We start from the raw sequence: 19,831 nt of genomic DNA, 5'->3' as shown, positions 1-19,831 counted from the left end.
TTTGTCGTTTACAATTGAAGCTGAAATATGTAATATGAAATCGTCATTTGTGTATAAACTTGCATGCTATAAATAGCCTTAAACTTTCGGATTCTCTTTGAGAGTCATTCATTTTGTCGCACTGCGGGTAACCTATAAAACAACGTCAATCATGCTGCGATGTTCTGATGTCTTAATTGATCATCCTACCATGTTTCATTGAAATCGCTACCATCTACACACCACGTTCCATTTAAAACTGGAGCAAGAACTTACTGTCAATAAATACCGGTACGAAAATATTATTTCACGGCAGAACGGTTATCACTATTGAGTTCCGGATGTCTTAGCTAATAATGATAGTAAGTTTCATTGCAATTTGTTCGGTCCAAATCAAACAACTCCCTTGTCAGTTATATTCGTTTATGAATATGGATAGCATTTTGTATTATTTCTATGTTTTTAAAGTTTGAAATTTAGACAGTTTATGCAACAGTGTATAGGTATTGGTTGTATACTATATACCGGGTGAGTTGGCCGTGCGGTTAGGGGCGCGCGGCTGTGAGCTTACATCCGGGAGGTAGTGGGTTCCAGGCCCTTTGTCGCAACCCTGAATATCGTTTTCTGTGGTTTCCCATTTTCACACCAGGCAAATGCTGGGACTGTACCTTAATTAAGGTCACGGTTGCTTCCATCCCACTCATAAACCTATCCCATCGTCGCCTTAAGATCTATCTGTGTCGGTGCGACGTAAAACAAATTGCAGAAAAAATACATTATATGCAGAAACACCCCTAGTTATGCACAGGTATGATCAATAAACTCTTCATATTCGTGAAGAATGAAGTACGAAGCGTGTGCTAAAAAGTGTTTGAGTGACTTTCAATGACTGCAGAAAATTATGCATTTGAATGTGGATCCTAAATGTGATGATAAATAAAATGCAACTTCTTACACAATATTTTGGTGGAAACTTACGAGAAAAGAAACCTTAAATCAGTCGTTCCCAAGCTGGTGTGCAAGTATACCAAGTGTACGAGCCACTACGTTTATGTAAGTCTAAGAAGAATTTAAATAATACTATAGTGATTATTGAATATTGATTAATACGAAAGGTATAGTTTGGAGAATAGGCTCCCAAGTGAAACACAACTGAAGAAGAGGAGGAAGAAGAAGAAGAAGAAGAAGAAGAAGAAAAGGATGTCAAGACTGTTCTAAATGAAAAAAATATCGGTGGGTGTTCCATTTCGGTTGTACTTGTTTGTTCTGCTCTTTTCTCTCTTTCATGTAAAAGATTTTCCATTTGCAGTTGCAAAACCTGTTTTTGCACTGAAATGAGTTCTTCTGTTTTTTTCGAGAACACACTGTTGCTTTTCAATCTTTTTCGCTTGTAAATCTAACACTTTCATCTGTTCCAACAAAACTACTCTTCGTGGCTCTCCGATTGTTAATTCACTCGTCAGCTGACAGAAACCAGAGTCAGTGTGCAAGGTTCATCTCAAGCGGAAGGAGACAAGTCTCGTTAGCGAGAAACAAACTTTACATAAAATCAGTTTCATGGTCTGTATCGCACTTCAATAGATTCACAATTAAGTATTTATTATTTTCCACCTAGTCGATACAATGATTGCTTAAGGCAATTTAATGGTTAAAAGTGGTACATGTTTCGTATTTTATCAACATCTTCAGCCACATAACACTGTTTAGATGAAAAATATATAAAATTGACAAAGTAATGCTTAAGAGGAAGTGTCCTTAAAATTAACATAAGATTGACAACATTAAAACAAACAAAAACTCAAGAGAAAATATATAAATTATTACTACAATTGAAAGCAGTTGTCAAGGAAACACTTGTACAATATTCCATAGAGAGTATGTCCTAAATGAATATTCTTTTCTTAATAATTCATGAAAAAAAGGTCAAATTATAAATTATACAGTTTATAGGTAATTGTCGAAATGAAGAAAACCAGATATCACAATGCGGTTCTTATTATTAATGTCAATGAAAGAATGACAGGAGGTACTGTTCCGAAGGAAAGCAGGCTTAATAAGAATTGACAACCAAAAATTAGTTATATTTTCATCTGCATTAATAATAAGAACCACATTGTGATATCTGGTTTTCTTCATTTCGACAATTACCTATAAACTGTATAATTTATAATTTGACCTTTTTTTCATGAATTATTAAGAAAAGAATATTCATTTAGGACATACTCTCTATGGAATTATTGTACAAGTGTTTCCTTGACAACTGCTTTCAATTGTAGTAATAATTTATATATTTCCTCTTGAGTTTTTGTTTGTTTTAATGTTGTCAATCTTATGTTAATTTTAAGGACACTTCCTCTTAAGCATTACTTTGTCAATTTTATATATTTTTCATCTAAACAGTGTTATGTGGCTGAAGATGTTGATAAAATACGAAACATGTACCACTTTTAACCATTAAATTGCCTTAAGCAATCATTGTATCGGCTAGGTGGAAAATAATAAATATTTAATTGTGAAACAAACTTTATTCATATACATGACTAGTTCTGTCTCGCAAGTGACTTCCGACTCAATCCTCCTTTGAGACTTGTCTCCGAGTAACATCTCATTTTTATTCATATCACCCAGTGTTTCTGTTTATCAGTACAGAGTGCCAACATAAACACAGTTCAGGCACTGTAATATTGATATGGCTAACTACTTATAGATTCTTCAAATTAGTGGATTATAAGCCCCTTTATCTTGCGTTGGCATGAAGACAAATGTAGTCTAAAAACATGTACTGTACAAGAAATGCAGTCAGTGGCCTACAACACAACTAGGACACTTTAAAGAACTCTGATATGAAAGTGTGAGATATGTGTGCGAAAAATGCAAGGTCGGCATGGCTATAAAACGAGATGTGATACGAATGCGGGCTCGCGAAGAGGAATTCTTTGAACTTTCAAAGGCAGTATCACATACCTCTAATGAAAATTATTAGGGAAGTAGGTATGATTTACATCAGGGCTGTCCAACGTTCGTTTCTACACGAGCACATTCACATGTTAACTAAGGGTATGCGGGCGCCGGGTACGATTCCACTAATTCGACTACTGTTATCGGTACTACAACGACTATGTAATAATAATAAATCTAGAATTAAAAATTATATGAAAATATATTTACTCACATAATTAATGTGAAATCTGGCACTGCATGCTCGCTGCAAGTTCAGAAAAGTCTGGTGTGTGACTGGAACAGGCTGCTCTTACCGCGTCATCCAGGTGTGAGTCTGTCAGGCAGGATCGGTATTTGTTTTTTATTATGTTCATAGTCGAAAACGCGACTTCACAAAGATAGGTTGAACCAAAACAAGATTGCATCTTCAGAGCAACACTGCGGGTAATGGGATATTTTCTACCGTCCACCAGAGTCCAGAAATTGCGTAGGAGGATTTCAAAGAAAGGTCTGACTGAAGGCTTAAAATTTCTATTTCTAATTCTTCAGGATTATAATTTTTGAATATCTCACACACCCTTCCTCCAAGCTCACAAACGTCAACAGAAGCGAATAGATTATTGACAAACATGATCACTGGTTCAAGCATTGAAAACTGGCTAAATCTGCTACCAACTTCAGACCCAAGAGTTTGAAGATGTTTAGCTTTTAGAAAATGTGAAAGGGAATTTCTATTTAAATGGACAATCCATACCTTAAGTTTCTTTTCAGATGCATTGACAATACTTATCATACCTGAAATATTATGATCTTTTCCTTGCAATACGAGATTTAACTCATGTAATTTTGAGGTGATGTCTGCCAAGAATGCTAATTTGATTAGCCAAGATATATCATCAAGTTAGTGATATTTCCCAGGAGATGATTTCATAAAATCTCGTATCTCATCCATCTCATCCAATAGGCAGCAAAACCGTTCGAGTGTTTCCCCCCTACTAAGCTACCTTACGTCTGCATGAAGGATGACATCACCATACTCCAAATCTGACATACTTAAAATATTTCTGAACAATCGATGACGATCTTATATAATTCACGACATGAGTTATAGTTTTCATGACATGATCAAACTTTAAAACCTTTGCGCATAAAGCTTCTCGGTGAATAATGCAATGATAAGAAAGAAATTTTGGAAATGATTCATCCTTAGCGCAAAGAGAAAGAAATCCATTATTTCTACCAGTCATAGACGGTGCCCCATCTGTTGTTATAGCGACAAGCTTTGACAGTGGTAAGTTACTCTCCTCGGTGAATTTAACGAAAGCATTAAATATGTCTTCTCCCCTAGTACGTCCATGAAGTGGTAATAGCTCGACAAATTCTTTTACTGTAAAATCATTAAAAACCGTTCTAGCAAATACACACAACTTAGCAGTGTCAGTCATATCAGCACTTTCATCAAACTAGAGTGAAAAATGTTCACACGATTTCAAATCCTGATGTAATTGAGATTCCATATTATTAGAAATCTGTTCAACCTGCCTAGCAACAGTTTGGTGAGACAACTGAAGTCCTTTGATTGAAGATATCAATTCAGATTTATCGTTGTGAGATTCGAACAGAGATTCAGTGGCATTTAGCATAGCTTCATTCACTACTTCCCCATCACTGAAAGCTTTTTTCCTTTTAGCTAGGACGTAACAAACTTTGTAAGAAGCTATTGTCACGTTACGCGTTTGCTGAACTGGCTTCTTAAAAGCACATTGTCGCAATGCTAATTTAGATTTTAGGTCTTTCACTTTGTGTTTTCTTAGTTCAGAATTAACAGGAAATTCACTGTCAAATTTTTTGTGATTAGTCAAAAAATGTCGCTATACATTACTTCTTTTAGGAACAGACATGCTAGCATTACACAATAAACACACAGACTTCCCTTTGTTTTCAATAAAGCAATACTGGTCCTCCCATTCACTGTTAAAGTTATAATTTCTTTGACTTTTAGCCGTGTTAAGAAGAGTTATGTTTGGTGGAATATAACTGATTATAAACTGAATAATTTAAAGTTTAAATAGTAATGAAAAAAAGCACACGAAACGTGTTGAATGTACAACTTAGCACAACACAAGGCACTCAAAACTTATTCCATAAGCCCTGCATAAGCTTACAAGTAATACTGAATGTTCGCCTGAAAGCTAGGAACTGGGAACATTCCAATTGCAAGACTTACATAAATCATTTGTTCATTGTTTACTGCACAGCTTTGTTGGGATTAAAGTTACTTTGTGGGCAAATTGGGTGTCCCATTGTTGTCCTGGTGATACTCTGTCATGGTAGGTAGTTTATGGCATTGCAATCAAGTGAATCATAAGGAAGCGGTTCTGTTTGGCAGAATAAATATGCGGCTATATTTGGCTCCGTGAGTAGAGAGGGCCTTATACCTGGCGCTAGCCCCCCCCCACAGTGAGAGGTTTGTGGAGGATTTCCCTTTGTCACAACTACTTACATGTCGAATAGCTCTCTTTCTGAACCTTTCTTCTATCTCTTCACTAATTGCGGACACGAGTCAGTTAGGCCTAGATCACATTTATGGCTTACTCAAAGCCTTTTGTGTATTCGGAGGTACGGATATAACAAATTTCCTGACTTTGAGGACGGTATTTTTAAGAGAAAAGTAAGAACATTTATTGAAATGCAAAAGTATGTGTGTTTTATTTCTCAAACTAGCTGATGTACCCGTGCTAAAACCAAACCAAACCCCATAGCACTACAACCTTTGAAAGGCCTTGGCTTACCAAGTGACCGCTGCTCAGCCCGAAGGCCTGCAGATTGCAAGGTCGCGTTTGGTCAGCACGACGATTCCTCTCGGCCGTTATTCTTAGCTTTCGGAACCGGGGCCGCTATCTCATCATCAGATAGCTCCTCTATACCACGATGTACCGTGCTTCGCTATGGAATTCTACATTGTATACAGAATTCTAGGTTAGGTAGTGTACACATTGAGAGCAAGATTCTCTTAAATTGCATAGCTCTTAACGTTATCCTATAAAGGCGATGGGGAAGTCACCAAACGTCTTTTCTCATATGAAGACTGGGCTAGGGAGTTTTCATTGTGATCATTTTGAAGAGTTTTCTTTATAATGGCAGACACTCTTCACCTGCCTTTTTACATCGTCAGAAAGACTGTCTTAGTGGTTTTCCCAGCTGAAATGAACATACCAGTAGGTCATTACGATGTCGGTAGGAATGGCGCGCTTAAAAGCAATGCTTTCTTACGAAAAACTCGATCAAATGAAAAACCACACATTTTCTCACTGTTAACAAACAGTACTACACTGCCGATCTAACAATCCAAAGTTCCAGACCTGAAATGAACAAGCTGCAGACAACAGTGATCCGTAAACAGTCTTCGTCATTATTTCATGCCGGGGAGTGGGGCGAATAGTGGAGAGTCCTTTGACTAATCTGTTTCCTAGGAGTACCCGATGAGTCGGAAAATCTCAATTCATTACACTGGCGGCAGAAAAATCTATCTGACTTGGTGGCAAATTTTTCGTCCAAGCCAGTTAATTTGTTAATTTGGAATAAGTTAAAATGAATTAATTTAATAAAAGTGAAGAGGAAGAAGCTTTTCTTAATAAACGGCTCTTTTCAGGATTGAATTTGGAGTTATTTATTGAATTGTGGTGCTATAATTTGGAATAGGCCTAAATTGTAATTCTAGACCAGGTCATACTACTACTACTACTACTACTACTACTACTACTACTACTACTACTACTACTACGTGAGCCTCTGCCTTAAGTGTGGACACTGCTCATTCATAACAGCATGTCAGAGTAGGGATTGAATAGCTGGAATACTATGATGAACCAGTGTATTACGTACCAGCAGTATCAGAAAATGTATGAACCAGTGGAATGGCATGCTAAAAGAAGAAAGTTATCTAACTTCCCAGCTATTTCCCATTATACTTGGTACGCAGCAGTAATCCCTTCTATCGGAGTTGAGTGGCAGCATAAGAGACAAAGAACATCACAACAAACAATGATCAATGTAATGTTATTGTTGATCAATGTAATGTTATTGTTGATCAATGTAATGTTATTGTTGATCAATGTTATGTGCTTTTGATATTGTAGGTCTTCATATTTAGTTTTCTTCCGACTCTGAAATACCATTCTTATCATAGTTGGTACGGTAAAACGGAATAAAATATAAGTGATTGGAAATTGTATTCTCTATAACTTTTGCCATGTAGTACTTTTTGATAGGACCAATAACATAGGTATTTAAAAATTAAATTTTAGACACCTTCCCCTAAGCTACAATTTCATCCAGGGTGAATAAAATTGTTTATAGTTTAGACAGTAGTTTCTTATTCCCCGACTCTGTATACTGATTTTCATTAAATTCTGTTAACCCATTTTCTCGTGGCTCGGCGTTGATATGGACTTAGGAACAAAAATACAAATTCATAAATATCTCTTATTATAGATAGTACGGTAAAAATGTATAAGACATAAATGATCAGAAATTTAATTCTATATAACTGTAGTTATGTAATATTTATCAATAGGACCACTAGTAATACAGTATAATTATTTGAGAAATAAATTTTAGGCCTTCCCCTAAACTACAATTTCACTCAGTGTGAATAAAATGATTTATAGCCTAGATTGTAGTGGCTCATCCCCCGACTTTGCGTACCGATTTTCATTAAATTCTCTTCAGCCATTTTCTCGTGATGCGTGTACATACATACAGACAGAAGAAATTACAGAAAAGTATAAAGTGCCTTTTCTTGTTACTGTGGGTATGACTGATACAGAAATACCATTCTTTGCAAATTCTGAGCAATGTATAGACAAAACTGTATTTTATGTGTATAGATTAAATTTGAAATTTTTATAAATAAAATTATGATTTCACAAAGCATTTAAACCTGATTTAATTTTTGTGGGGGGGAAAAAAGTTGGGGTCGTCCTGCATTCAGGGTTGTCTTGGATTTGGAGAATTATGGTAATTACTAGCATGTATAAAATGACTGGTAATGTCTTATTAGTAATTTTATTTGCAATACAAGAAAAAATCAAAGATGAGTTTGAGGAAGAGCAAGCGGCATACTAGAAACGGCAAACTCTGTATTGTATCATCTGACAAGAAATTGAAAATATTCTCAGAAGTGGGAGGAAGCTTAAAGTTGCCTTCCTAACTGAAGAGATACATTTGATACAGACCCTAGGGAACACCCACAAATGTCCCTCAGAAACATTGGATCTACAGTGTCAACCACCGAAAGATGTAAAAAATGCATGCAGAAATGTTGAGCACATATTGCAGAAAAATGTGTACTGAGAGTTGAGGATGAGTAGGGAGTTACGTAAGGAAATACCTGCAGCTTTTTTTTGTTTTTGTTTTGGATACTAGAGGATTAAATTATTAACCCTTACACTGTCGTTATCGTTATGGTTATTATTTCATTATTTACATGCCAGATAGCAGCATTTTGCACGGAATAAGAAGAGCACGGTTTTAACTCGCGTTATACTCCACGGGAACTGCAAATTATCCGTATTTATCAATATTCTTAGAATCTGAAACGTGTTCACTGGAGTTCGGTGTCTTGTTTACGTTGTGGTTGGTGGTAAACTTGTGTGCATTTCTCTGTTTTTGTTGGTGGTACTGATTAAATAGTGAAATTAAGCAGTATCATAGGCAATATATTTAGTTTAGTTGTTAATTCATTACTAACTAGTTTTCTAAGGTAATTAGGTGCATATTGTTAGTGAAGTGTTAGATATAGTTCAGTTAGGTTAGGCCTAGTTACTTGTCGCATGTGACATGGCAAGGAGAATTCATTTAGCTGACGATATCTGAGAATATCTCGACAATTGTTCAAGTGATGATGTTCCTTTGTCCGAATCAGAAAATATAGATGACGATTATGATAACCCAGCACCTCCAGTAAGGAATATGTATATTGTACAAAAATGGCTGACATTTTTCAGTGGTACATCAGTTAACACAACTTGGATCTAATGTCTATAGAATCTTGATATTTACCATGCTAGTAAGCAATAATATAGCTTTTCTACTAACATCAGTCACAGACTTGTGCAGTGAACACCATTTCCCAGAATTACTTCAAAACTTCCAAATCTGAAGCTTGAAACTTTTCCTACTTTTTTTTTTTTTTTTTTACATGGAATCCTTTTGGTTTAAAAACATGACTTACTTGTAGTGACGGTAAGTGATATACACTCTATAAGTTTACAAATGTTCATGTTGATATCCTTATTGGTGTACCTTCCATGTAATTTTAAAAGAAGTATGTGCATAGTGAAGTAAATATTGCTGACAGTTTTTACACTTCCATCAGCTGAGAGGTTAAAAGCAAATGGGATAAGCAGACAACCTGCAAGAAATGCAATAGGAAACTGAAAGATGGGGCCTGTCTCTCTTCAGTCAACAGTTAGTACTTATCTTGTAGCTACCCAGCTATTCAAGAATGAAAATTAACCAAAAACGAAAAATAAAAATCACAGATTTTTTAAGACCTAGTCAACAACCTTAAAGAAATTGCAGAAGAATTGGCCCCATTAAAACCCCGTATAAAGCATCATTGGTGGAAAAACGAATGTGATGGAACAGTGGAGAAAAGACATCAACATAGCTATTATACCAATCCCAGAAATCTGGAATATCTTTACAAAATCTAGTACAGCAAAGAAAAGAAACCACCCTAGCCTTAAGAAGAATTGGGAGAACCCCATAAGGATGATCTGAAATTAATGGAAGAAGAATTTAACGAAACATGATCAAGAGATTACTACAAAAAAGCTTCAAGAAGCAACTCCAAAAAATAGGAATCTCCAACCCTGCTAATTAAGGACGAAAATGATAAGCTGGCTCATAATAATCAAGACATTGCAGAAATCCTGGCAAAATATTTTATCAAACTCTGAAATTTCGAGGAACCGATGGAACTTCTTAATTTGGACACCATCACTCCAATAACGCCACCACCACCACCACCACCACCACCACCACCACCACCACCACCACCACCAGAAAACTTCAATTCCCTTCCCCCTCCATTAAAAGTACCTTACCAAGCACTGGATGAGATGAAAAATTAAAAAGCATCAGGAGATGATAATTTGGATTAAAGAAAAACTACCAGAATACTGGACGGCAGCCTTCATCCACCCACTACACATCAATGCAGACGAAACAGACCTTAACAGCTACAGGAGAATCTCACTCCTAGACATTACATACAAAATCCTTTCAAGAATCATCTTTAACAGTATCAGGCCACAACTCGAGAAGGGACTAGGAGAATACTAGGAAGGATTCAGACGTGGGGGAACTGTCCTGATCAGATCATGTCTCAAACTAATTATGGATTATGACAGGAAAAGAAAGAAAGATATGGTGGAAACATTTATAGATTCCTAAAAAGCATAAGATTTCATCCACAGGGAATCTCTTCTGAAAATTGTAAGATAACTCGAACTTCACCCCAAATGAATAAATATAAAATTGACCCTCATAAACACTAAGAAGAGCTCAGAGGTGAATTATTGGAACCATTCGAGGGTGATGGACTCCCACCCCTACTGTTCAGCTGTGCTCTAGAAATGGTAATGAGGGAATGGTTTAAGAAATCCCCCCCCCCAGAAAAAAATAGGCGGTAAAATAAAAACAAACCGTTTTGGTTTTGCTGATGACTTTGCATTATTAGCATCTGACTTAGAACAAAGCTAAAACGCAGATATCAGAATTTCAAAACACTGCAACTAAAATTGGCCTTAAAATATTATTTGAAAAGACAGAAATTATGTTCCAAAAACAGTCATCATTTAAAGAAATAAGCATATATAGTAATAAAGTAAAAATTGTCACCCAGTTCAAATACCTAGGAGAAGTAATAGCAAACAACCTGAAAAAAAAAAATCTCTATCCAAATAAGAAGAAAGAAGCTAAAGTACAAAAATTAGCCAGCAACATCTTACAAAGAGAGAGAGAGAGACAGGCAGATCAGAGAAATACGCCGTACACCAGGACACACCATAGGTAAGATAAAAATAAACCAAACTTAAAACATTACAACACAAGTTATAAAACTGGAAGGAACATATGCAGCAGAGACACTCTTTCTCCTGAATGAGCAATTCAAGACTGACAGACTCCAGAAGATCAAAAGAAGAATTGGAAGAACTTGCATGAAAAAAAAAAAAAAGCTGAAAGTTGAACATTGGCGGATAGTACCCAACGAAGTCATGTACAAAGAGTTGGAACCCATAGAGACTGTGCATAAGAGGAGACAGGGATTACCAAACAAGTGGCCGTGCAGTTAGGGTCACACAGCTGTGAGCTTGCATTAGGAAGATAGTGGGTTCGAACCCCACTGTTGGCAGCCCTGATGATGATGGTTTTCCGTTTTCACACCAGACAAATGCTGGGGCTGTATCTTCATTAAGGCTACGATCATTTCCTTCCCAATACTAGCGTTTTCCTATTCAGTCGTCACCATAGATCTCTCTGTGTCGGTGTGACGTAAAGCAGTTTGTAGATTGTGTAAAGCAGATTGTAAAAAAAATAAAATAATAATAATAATAATAATAAAAAAAAAGACTTCTTAAACTGTTGGTGCTGTATAACCTCAACTCAAAAAATACCACAACATGTTGCAGATGGATCATAGAGAAAAGAGAGGATGTGAAGGAAGTTGGCCTTATACCAGCAGACCCTACAGATAAGGTAAAAGTAAACAAAAAATCCAGGGCACAAACATCTGTTTCACACTCACAAGAAAGAAACTCTTAACACAAATATTTTCAACTCCTGAAAGGGCACGGAAGTAGGAACACACGTCAAAGAACTGGGAAGACCGCAAAGCCCAAACTGTCCCTTCAAAGAGACTTTGATAATGGACTGACTAAACTGATCCTATGCGGTCATATATTTGAAAGAAAAGAAAGAAAGAAAGGAAAAGAAGAATCATCCAGATGATTTCCAGAAGTATTTGCTGGATGGATGCATACAATCCTAGTTAAAAGAAATTTGACTTAAGAGCAGGAGTAAGAATGATGAACAACTAAATGTGAGATGAAGTTCCTGAAACGGGGTCAAAACATGAATACCTAGAATCGATAACAGCAGATGAAAAGGTCAACGATGAGATCAACGGTAGTGTGTCCACAAATCCTGTAAGGCATATTACTGACTGAGCAATGTGATTGTCGGTAAAAGAGAAATATCCGAGGAAACTAAGATGTTGGTGTACAGCTGTGCCTAATCTACTGTTGAAGAAGCATTAAATCAGACTAGGTTAGATTGAAAGGTTTTTAGGGAAGACTAGAAGGTAGAAAACACAGCGATATAAGTACAATTCCAGTTGGTGCCTCTTGTCACATACATAGAAATAAAAGCTCTTCATTGGTATGGCCATGTCATCAGAATGGAGGAGAATTAAGTCCTAACAGAAATGAAGGAAGAGGATTGCCACAGCTGGACTAGCAACAGTCTGTGGCATTTATTGTCAGACTCAGAGGGCCAACCATCAGGAAAGTGAGGAAGGTGGTATCAAAGACAAGCTAGATTTTTTTCTTATAAGTTGCTTTACGTCGCACCAACGTGGATAGGTCTTATGGCAACAATGGTATAGGAAAGGGCTGGGAGTGGAAAGGAAGTGGCCGTGGCCTTAAGGTACAGTCTTGGCATTTGCCTGGTGTGAAAGTGGGAATCCATGGAAAACCATTTTCTGGGCTGCCGACAGTGGGGGTCGAACCCCTATCTCCCGAATGCAAGTTCACAGCTGCGTGCCCCTAACCGCACTAGACTCTTCCAGTAAGAAATGATCCTCTATGCAACACTGATCAGTCATCTGTAAAGTTATGTGTCAGAACACTGACTCATTGGAAAGTCTACGAAACTGTCGTAAATTAAATCGGTTCATTACATTGTTTCCAGCCAAGGGTTGATTTATGGAGCCAATTTGAGCTGTGGTTAGTCAACATTTTCAACTCCAGAATGTCTTGCCATTCTTTGTAGTCGCCTACCCCTAGATTGCCTTCTAGTCGCCATTGATGTCTCCTTACTGTTAAGGTCGGTCTCTACTGATTAACATTTAACACCAACATGTTAAATTTAACATGTTACAATTGACATGTATATTGTGATTGTGTCTTTCAATTGACTTTGCATGTTAACTCAAACTGTTGAGGTTAACACTTTTAACATGTTGGTGTTTTCCACTCCAGGTGGAAAACATGTCAAGTCAATTTGTTGTTCGTGAGATGTCGGAACAGCTTTGGCAAGTTCCATGCTGTTTCCATTCCAACAGATAGCCTGAACGACGTAAACGACGTACTTCTCGTGAAGTAGGATTATAGTTGCAACACTCTGCAATACGCATTCTCTTTGTTATAAGCTACAAATACAGTACGCGCACGTATGTCTAAAATTTATAGTCAGAAATGGAGTGGAGCAAGGAGGTTACTCAGGACTCAATGATCTAATAGAAAGGCCTTGTTTGAGATCTCATTAAAGGAATACAGAGATAAAGCAAAGAAAGCTGACAGTTTCCAGGAACTCTAAATTATGTATAATTGTTCCTGCGAGTGCATCGAAAAAGAACTAACGTCCCTCCGCTCTCAGTACATTCGAGAATTGTAAAAGGTTCAGAAAAGTTGGAAGTCGGGGGTGGGAGCGGACAAAGTTTATATTTCAAAGTGGTTTGCTATTGAAGCAATGAGTAGGATGATGGGTGGAAATGTGCCTAATAAAACTGCATTTCTAAATAAGCAACAGTGGCAATAACGAAGGCCAAATCCTCATTTCTTCTGTTTGCTAGTGGTTCTATGTCGCACCAACAAAGATAGGTCTTATGGCGACGATGGGATAGGAATGGCCTAGGATTTTGAAGGAAGCAACCGTGGCCTTACTTTCTTGTTGAAAGGAAAATAGCATGATTCCTGGACCAATAAATATATTACTTTTCTGCTGAAAGGAAAATAACATGATTAAGGTACAGCCCCAGCATTTGCCTGGTGTGAAAATGGGAAACCATGGAAAACCATCTTCAGGGCTGCCGACGGTGGGATTCAAACCCACTATCTCCCGTATGCAAGTTCACAGCCGCGTGCCCCTAACTGCTAACGGCCAACTCGCCCGGTATTCCTCTTCATCCGAGTTCATTGTCGTTGTTTGAAAATACTAGACACCACCTAAATGTATTACCACAAATTGATATAATGAACTGCCTGTATATAGAAAAAGGAAGTCAAGTTTAACATGTTTATTAAGTGTGGACACTATGTTAAGTGAAACAGATGGTGTCACCAATTAACATTTAACACTTTTAACATTTGTTGTTGTTAAATGTTAATTAGTGGAGACTGGCCTTTACAACAACATCCCACATGCTAAGGGACCTAGAGCCATTCGCTCTTACGGAACGCACGACAGTCTGCTTTAACGATCAGCATTTCAGTTTTTTAACTTTCATCATGCTTTTTAAGAAACTTTTAAACTAACATTTCATTTTCTGTGTTTCCTATGCTTTTAATTCATTTTACATGTCTTACTGAGGATGACCCAACGTCGGGTCGAAACATGTCTATATGTGTGAAGTTTCGTCTTAATTGGACGCAAAATGTATAGTATTAACTAGGAGAATTAAAATAGTTTTGTACAATTTTGTAAGAAAAAGACAGGCTGACACTGCACCCTACCCTGTACTTCCTTCTTCGACTACCTGACACGTATCTTAACTTGCAACTTTCTAGTTTCAAGAGCAGTTATTACGTGAAATTTGAGGCACTTCTATGGACACCAGAATGATCCCCTCCTGTGCCAACCTCTTTGAGGGAGAGAGTTCCTCATTGTTGAGCCTCTCCAGTCTCTAGACTGGTTAAGGTTCACTGACATTACCTTTGTCCTATGGCATCCTGAACCTAAGCTTTCTGACTCATTGCACTGCCTTAACTCTAATTACAGTGTCCGTTTCATGTAGCAGTCTTTCCCCACTTCTCACACGTTCTTTGACCTCCTTTATAATGGCTGAATTGACTGCTGTATCCATCAAAGCCACCGATCATGAATAATACGTTGCTGTAGTTTTCACCTATACCACCTAAAAAGATCACTACAAATTAGCTTTACCATTCTTGGTAAACAGATTTGTTCTACCTTTAATGTCTTATGATGACGTGAGGAAGGCCTTTGCTGCTAAGGGTTCCTTTATATTATTTCCTGAGCCATGAACTCTTGTCCCAGGTTCCCCACCCAACCAATCCCACTTCCTTTCAACCTTGTATCGTTCTGTTGTTCATTAAATCAAATTTATGGCAGTTAACTTTCTTTCATCCTTTCCTCACACTGGAGTTGTTCCAAAAAGCCTCAGTCACATTCATGTGTCTGCCAAACTTCAAAAGCTATGTCATTCACTATTTCTCCCGCTTCTGACTTTCTTCCTTGTGAACATAACTGCTGCAAGATGTGCCTTCTATTACTTTCACCAACTACACCAATAAGACTTACCCGATACAAACTCGTCACAATTTCATTTCATGTAGGATCTTATACCAGCTTTGATGCACACTCTTCCTGGCTTTCTTGGTAGATGAAATTACAAAAAACACCAAACCAAACTAATGTGACCTGCAATATCTGCAAAAACCATAACATGAATCTTCCTGCCCCCAGTCACATTTCTTCAAAGCATGTACCATTTTCATTTTACTATTTGTCTTTTAACATTAATCTTATTTTTCCACCTTCTCGCCCGTTGAGATTATGTAGTTGAACAACAGTTGCTCAGAACTAGAGAAGCACCCAGCCAACACATAATGTAACTGTTATAGTTTTCCATCCTCTCATGTCGCCTATCCCTGACCGCTCTCTCTGTTACCCAATGGAAATGGTGCTCGTAATTACCAGGGAACGGATTTATATGTACTAATAATTATTGAAATATGTACATATATATTTAGTCATTTTTATTGAAATATAGAATTATATATGGACTAAGAATTACACATATAACATTAATTTCTATTTAATATCAAAGTTCAAAGAAGCTAAACAACGATCTATATGCTCATTTTAATATATTTGAAGAACACACGTTCTTTGACCTCCTTTATAATGGCTGAATTGACTGCTGTATCCATCAAAGCCACCGATCATGAATAATGATGGCCAGGCAGGCATCTATTTTTGGTAATGAGACACAGCTCTCATAGTGCATTGGCACTGCTGGTGGCTTCAAATAGCCTATGCAGTGGCCTCCACGGTATGCACTAGCCTTGCGTCTTGGGTGGTGTGCTAAGTCCCAACTGACGAGCCTAACTTAGCACACGAGGGCGAAACGCAGGCAACCAAGAATGAGTTAGCTGGAAAGTTTATAATGTCCAATAACGGACCATTATATTGGTATTATAAATTTACTCATTCAGGACAAATATTTTAGGTTCCCTATGGGAATCAACATCTACATCACTTGCCTTATCTTCCGAACAGTTTCGTCGTATATGGTGGAACAGTACGTTTTTTTTCTGAACGTTGACTCATCCGGGATGGATTGTTTAGTATATATTTCGAATTCCTTGAAGCACTGATTATTCATTTTGAAGAGAGGCATGTCAGCAGAGATGAGATTACGGCAGAGATCGGTGTTGAACTAGGATGTTACACTGGTAGTTGCTGGTTGTGTCAGAAACAACTGTCTCTACTTGGAATCTCGTTGTTTGTTAGCCTGGAACCTTCGAGTAGACGTCACTGTACAGTGACACAAATTACAAAATAATATTTTACTGTCAGTTGATAAACCATCTTCTTGAAATTCTGATATGTAACTTTTCAATTTTAAACTGCTTGACTGAGCTACTTTAGGCATATTTTAACAACGTTAATGTCTTCAATGAATATCAATATACAACAGCACACACTGAACGTACAAGAACACTATGATCCGTCTCACTGCTAATTCAAACTGTGAATGACTGGTAGTGAACTAGATGGAGTTATGAAGCAATCAAAGAGAATGCCCAAATTATGAGCTAATCTGGAAACCACTAGCACATTGTTGATGAATTGAGATTTTCCTAGTTACAAAATTATGGCACAGACACAGTCGATGTTATGTAATGCAGCTTATCAGTGCTGTGTGATTTAGATGGTCACGGTACTGAACGGCTGATCTCCACCACTTCCGGGCTCAACCTCTCTCTTTCTTCGCACCGCTTATCAGCTTATTTTATCAGCCCAGACGTGGACAGCCATAATGACCTGCACACCAGTTAAATATTAATTTTTCCAATATAGATTTTTAATTTATTTCTCCATTATTGAGAGGACTGCTAATTTAATATAATTTAATACTTTTTAGCCAAAATAAGGACTATATTGATTTTAATGACGGAGAATATAAAACATCCCACTAAACTCCAAATTATAGAAAAATATGGAAAATGAATACTCCATTTTTCAAGTCCACACGTCATGATTCGTAAAGATAATGCAAAATATAATTAATTTCAGCTTCCTAAAGAGATATGTATTTACATATAAATCCATTCCCTAGTGATCACAATTTTTTACTGTAGATAGAAACTGAAAATTTTGGACTTTAAAAAAAAAAAAAATTTGTCTCCCTTATCCAGATAACTTTTTTCCAATCTGTCGAGCACAAGATACAGATTTCTAAACCACTAGTAGATACCTGAAAAAACAAACAGTAGTTTGTTAGAAACATGTTTCATTCTGTAAGAACATCCTCAGATTCTTTCAAATCACTTATTTGCATGCAAATTAACAAGATTTTTTTACATTGTATAAACTTGACTAATTATGAATTACAACATGTTTACATAATAAAATCTAGTACATATTACTGGTTTGATTGTTTTTTTTTTTAATACCAAGTATGTCTTTATGAAGCAGAAGGGTATTGATGCTATCAGAATAATTGTTCTTTACTCCAGTGTGATGATGTTAGACCCTCATAAAATAAGCAGAAGTTCTGCAAAGTTTCAAAGATCAGTGAAAAATAATTTCCAGAAGCTTTGCATATTAAATGCCAGTTTTGTTATTTTTGCTGCAATTATTGTGTTTTTCTTCCCAAAAATTATAATTGTGTATTTAGTATAGGAAACCACCACTAGAAGTAATTAGAGTATTATCTTTTTTTATAATACTGTACATATATCTCCTGGACCATAAACTCTGAATGTTGAATTGAAGACATGCCCAGAAAAACAGGTTAACCCCACACTTAAAATGGAGAAAATTTGAGGTTTGTGAATGAGGCTGAAAGAAATATAAGACATTATCTTCATTCATTTTTGTTAACATAAGGTTCAAGCAGACAATATAATTTTTCATATTGTATTACCCAAGACAAGACATTATCAATAAACAAAGAGAAACTTTACATTAAACTCCTTCAAACCTTTACACACCTATCACAGATGGTAATGAAAATATATTTTTTTAATATCTCAAAAGTAATCATTACATCTTTCATTTACCCTCCTTTTAACATTTTATAATTTGTCTATTGCATTTCTCAAATGGTATAACAGTATCTTTTCCTGGAAATTTATGGTTAAAGGTGTTATGGAACATTAATCAGTGCTATGATAAAAAAAATGGTTCATCAGGAATAGTGTCGGATTCTGGAAAAGATTTAAGGTTTTGGTAGTATTCATGATAAACTGGAGGATTATCCATCAGTTCCTGTAAATCTTTCAGTTTTGCAGGATTTATAGCTCTTGGACCATGATATTTGAGGGGAAATGTCTCACAACTAAGGAAACGTGTACAAGGTAATTTTTTTTCTAATATCCACAGAATCATAACTCTCAATTTCACCATAGCTGTACTTGGAAAAAGAGCTTAAAAGGTGGTTTTTATTTACTTGCAAACAAGTAATCTTGTTCGGCAGTACCTTTTGACCAGATTATCTCACTATTTTTGTCTGGACTTTGTCGAGAAGAGATATTGCTGTGATAAACATACCAGTTGTCATTTTGACAACACTGAGAGGATTTTTAACTAGTTTTCTTAACTAACTCCATCAGTTGACTAGGAAAATAAATATAAGGCACTTGCCTCTTTTTTTCTCAATGAGACCAAAGTCCAGGTCACATAGTAAAACCGGGCAAGTTGGCCGTGCGGTTAGGGGCATGCAGTTGTGAGCTTGCATCCGGGAGATTGTGGGTTCCAACCACACTCTCGGCAGTCCTGAAGATTATTTTCTGTGTTTTCCTATTTTCACACCAGGCAAATTCTGGGGCTGTATCTTAACGCCATGGCCACTTCCTTCCCACTCCTAGCCCTTTCTTATCCCATCGTCACCATAAGACCTATCTGTGTTGGTGTGACGTAAAACAAATTCTAAAAAAATCACATGGTAGAAATGTATGTCCGGGTACCAAACAATGACTGGACTTTGCAGGAAAACTATTGGTGCGAGCTCGAGCAAATACCAGGTTTTCATTGCTGCATTTACTTGGGCGATTTCTGTTACGTCCTCTTTTGTCCACTTTTAATAAGTAAATAATGAATGTAGTATTTAATAAAAAACTTGGGTTGTATTTTAAAACATTGCAAAATTTGCAGTAATGGGAATTGATTGATTTATTTATTGGTACATAATAAAAGTAAAACATGCAAGCTTACATGAGGAGAACCGTATGTTTTATCTGTTGAATTACTCGAGACATTCGCCCACTGCTTTTACCGAAGATGCCAGTTGCAGCAGTGGGTTAGCCCGTTTTTGACATTACAGATAGATCAAATCCAGAAGCGCAAGAACATTCGCCTTTTGTATGTAAGCTAATATGACCCCTGGAGGATAGCCGAATATCACAAAAGATAGCTCTCATATCCGACAACAGAT

The 19,831-nt window shown here is 36.8% G+C and overlaps 1 protein-coding gene across 1 annotated transcript in view; it reads left to right on the top strand.

Annotated features, from left to right (window-relative positions):
• The window catches only part of LOC136866260 (serine/arginine repetitive matrix protein 2), a 519,326-nt gene that overhangs the window by 114,388 nt on the left and 385,107 nt on the right, over positions 1 to 19,831 (top strand). The window lies entirely within an intron of this gene.

The sequence above is a fragment of the Anabrus simplex genome, chromosome 3, assembly GCF_040414725.1.
Source record: "Anabrus simplex isolate iqAnaSimp1 chromosome 3, ASM4041472v1, whole genome shotgun sequence".
Lineage (NCBI taxonomy): Eukaryota > Metazoa > Arthropoda > Insecta > Orthoptera > Tettigoniidae > Anabrus > Anabrus simplex.
This window is presented reverse-complemented; position numbering and strand designations above follow the sequence as displayed.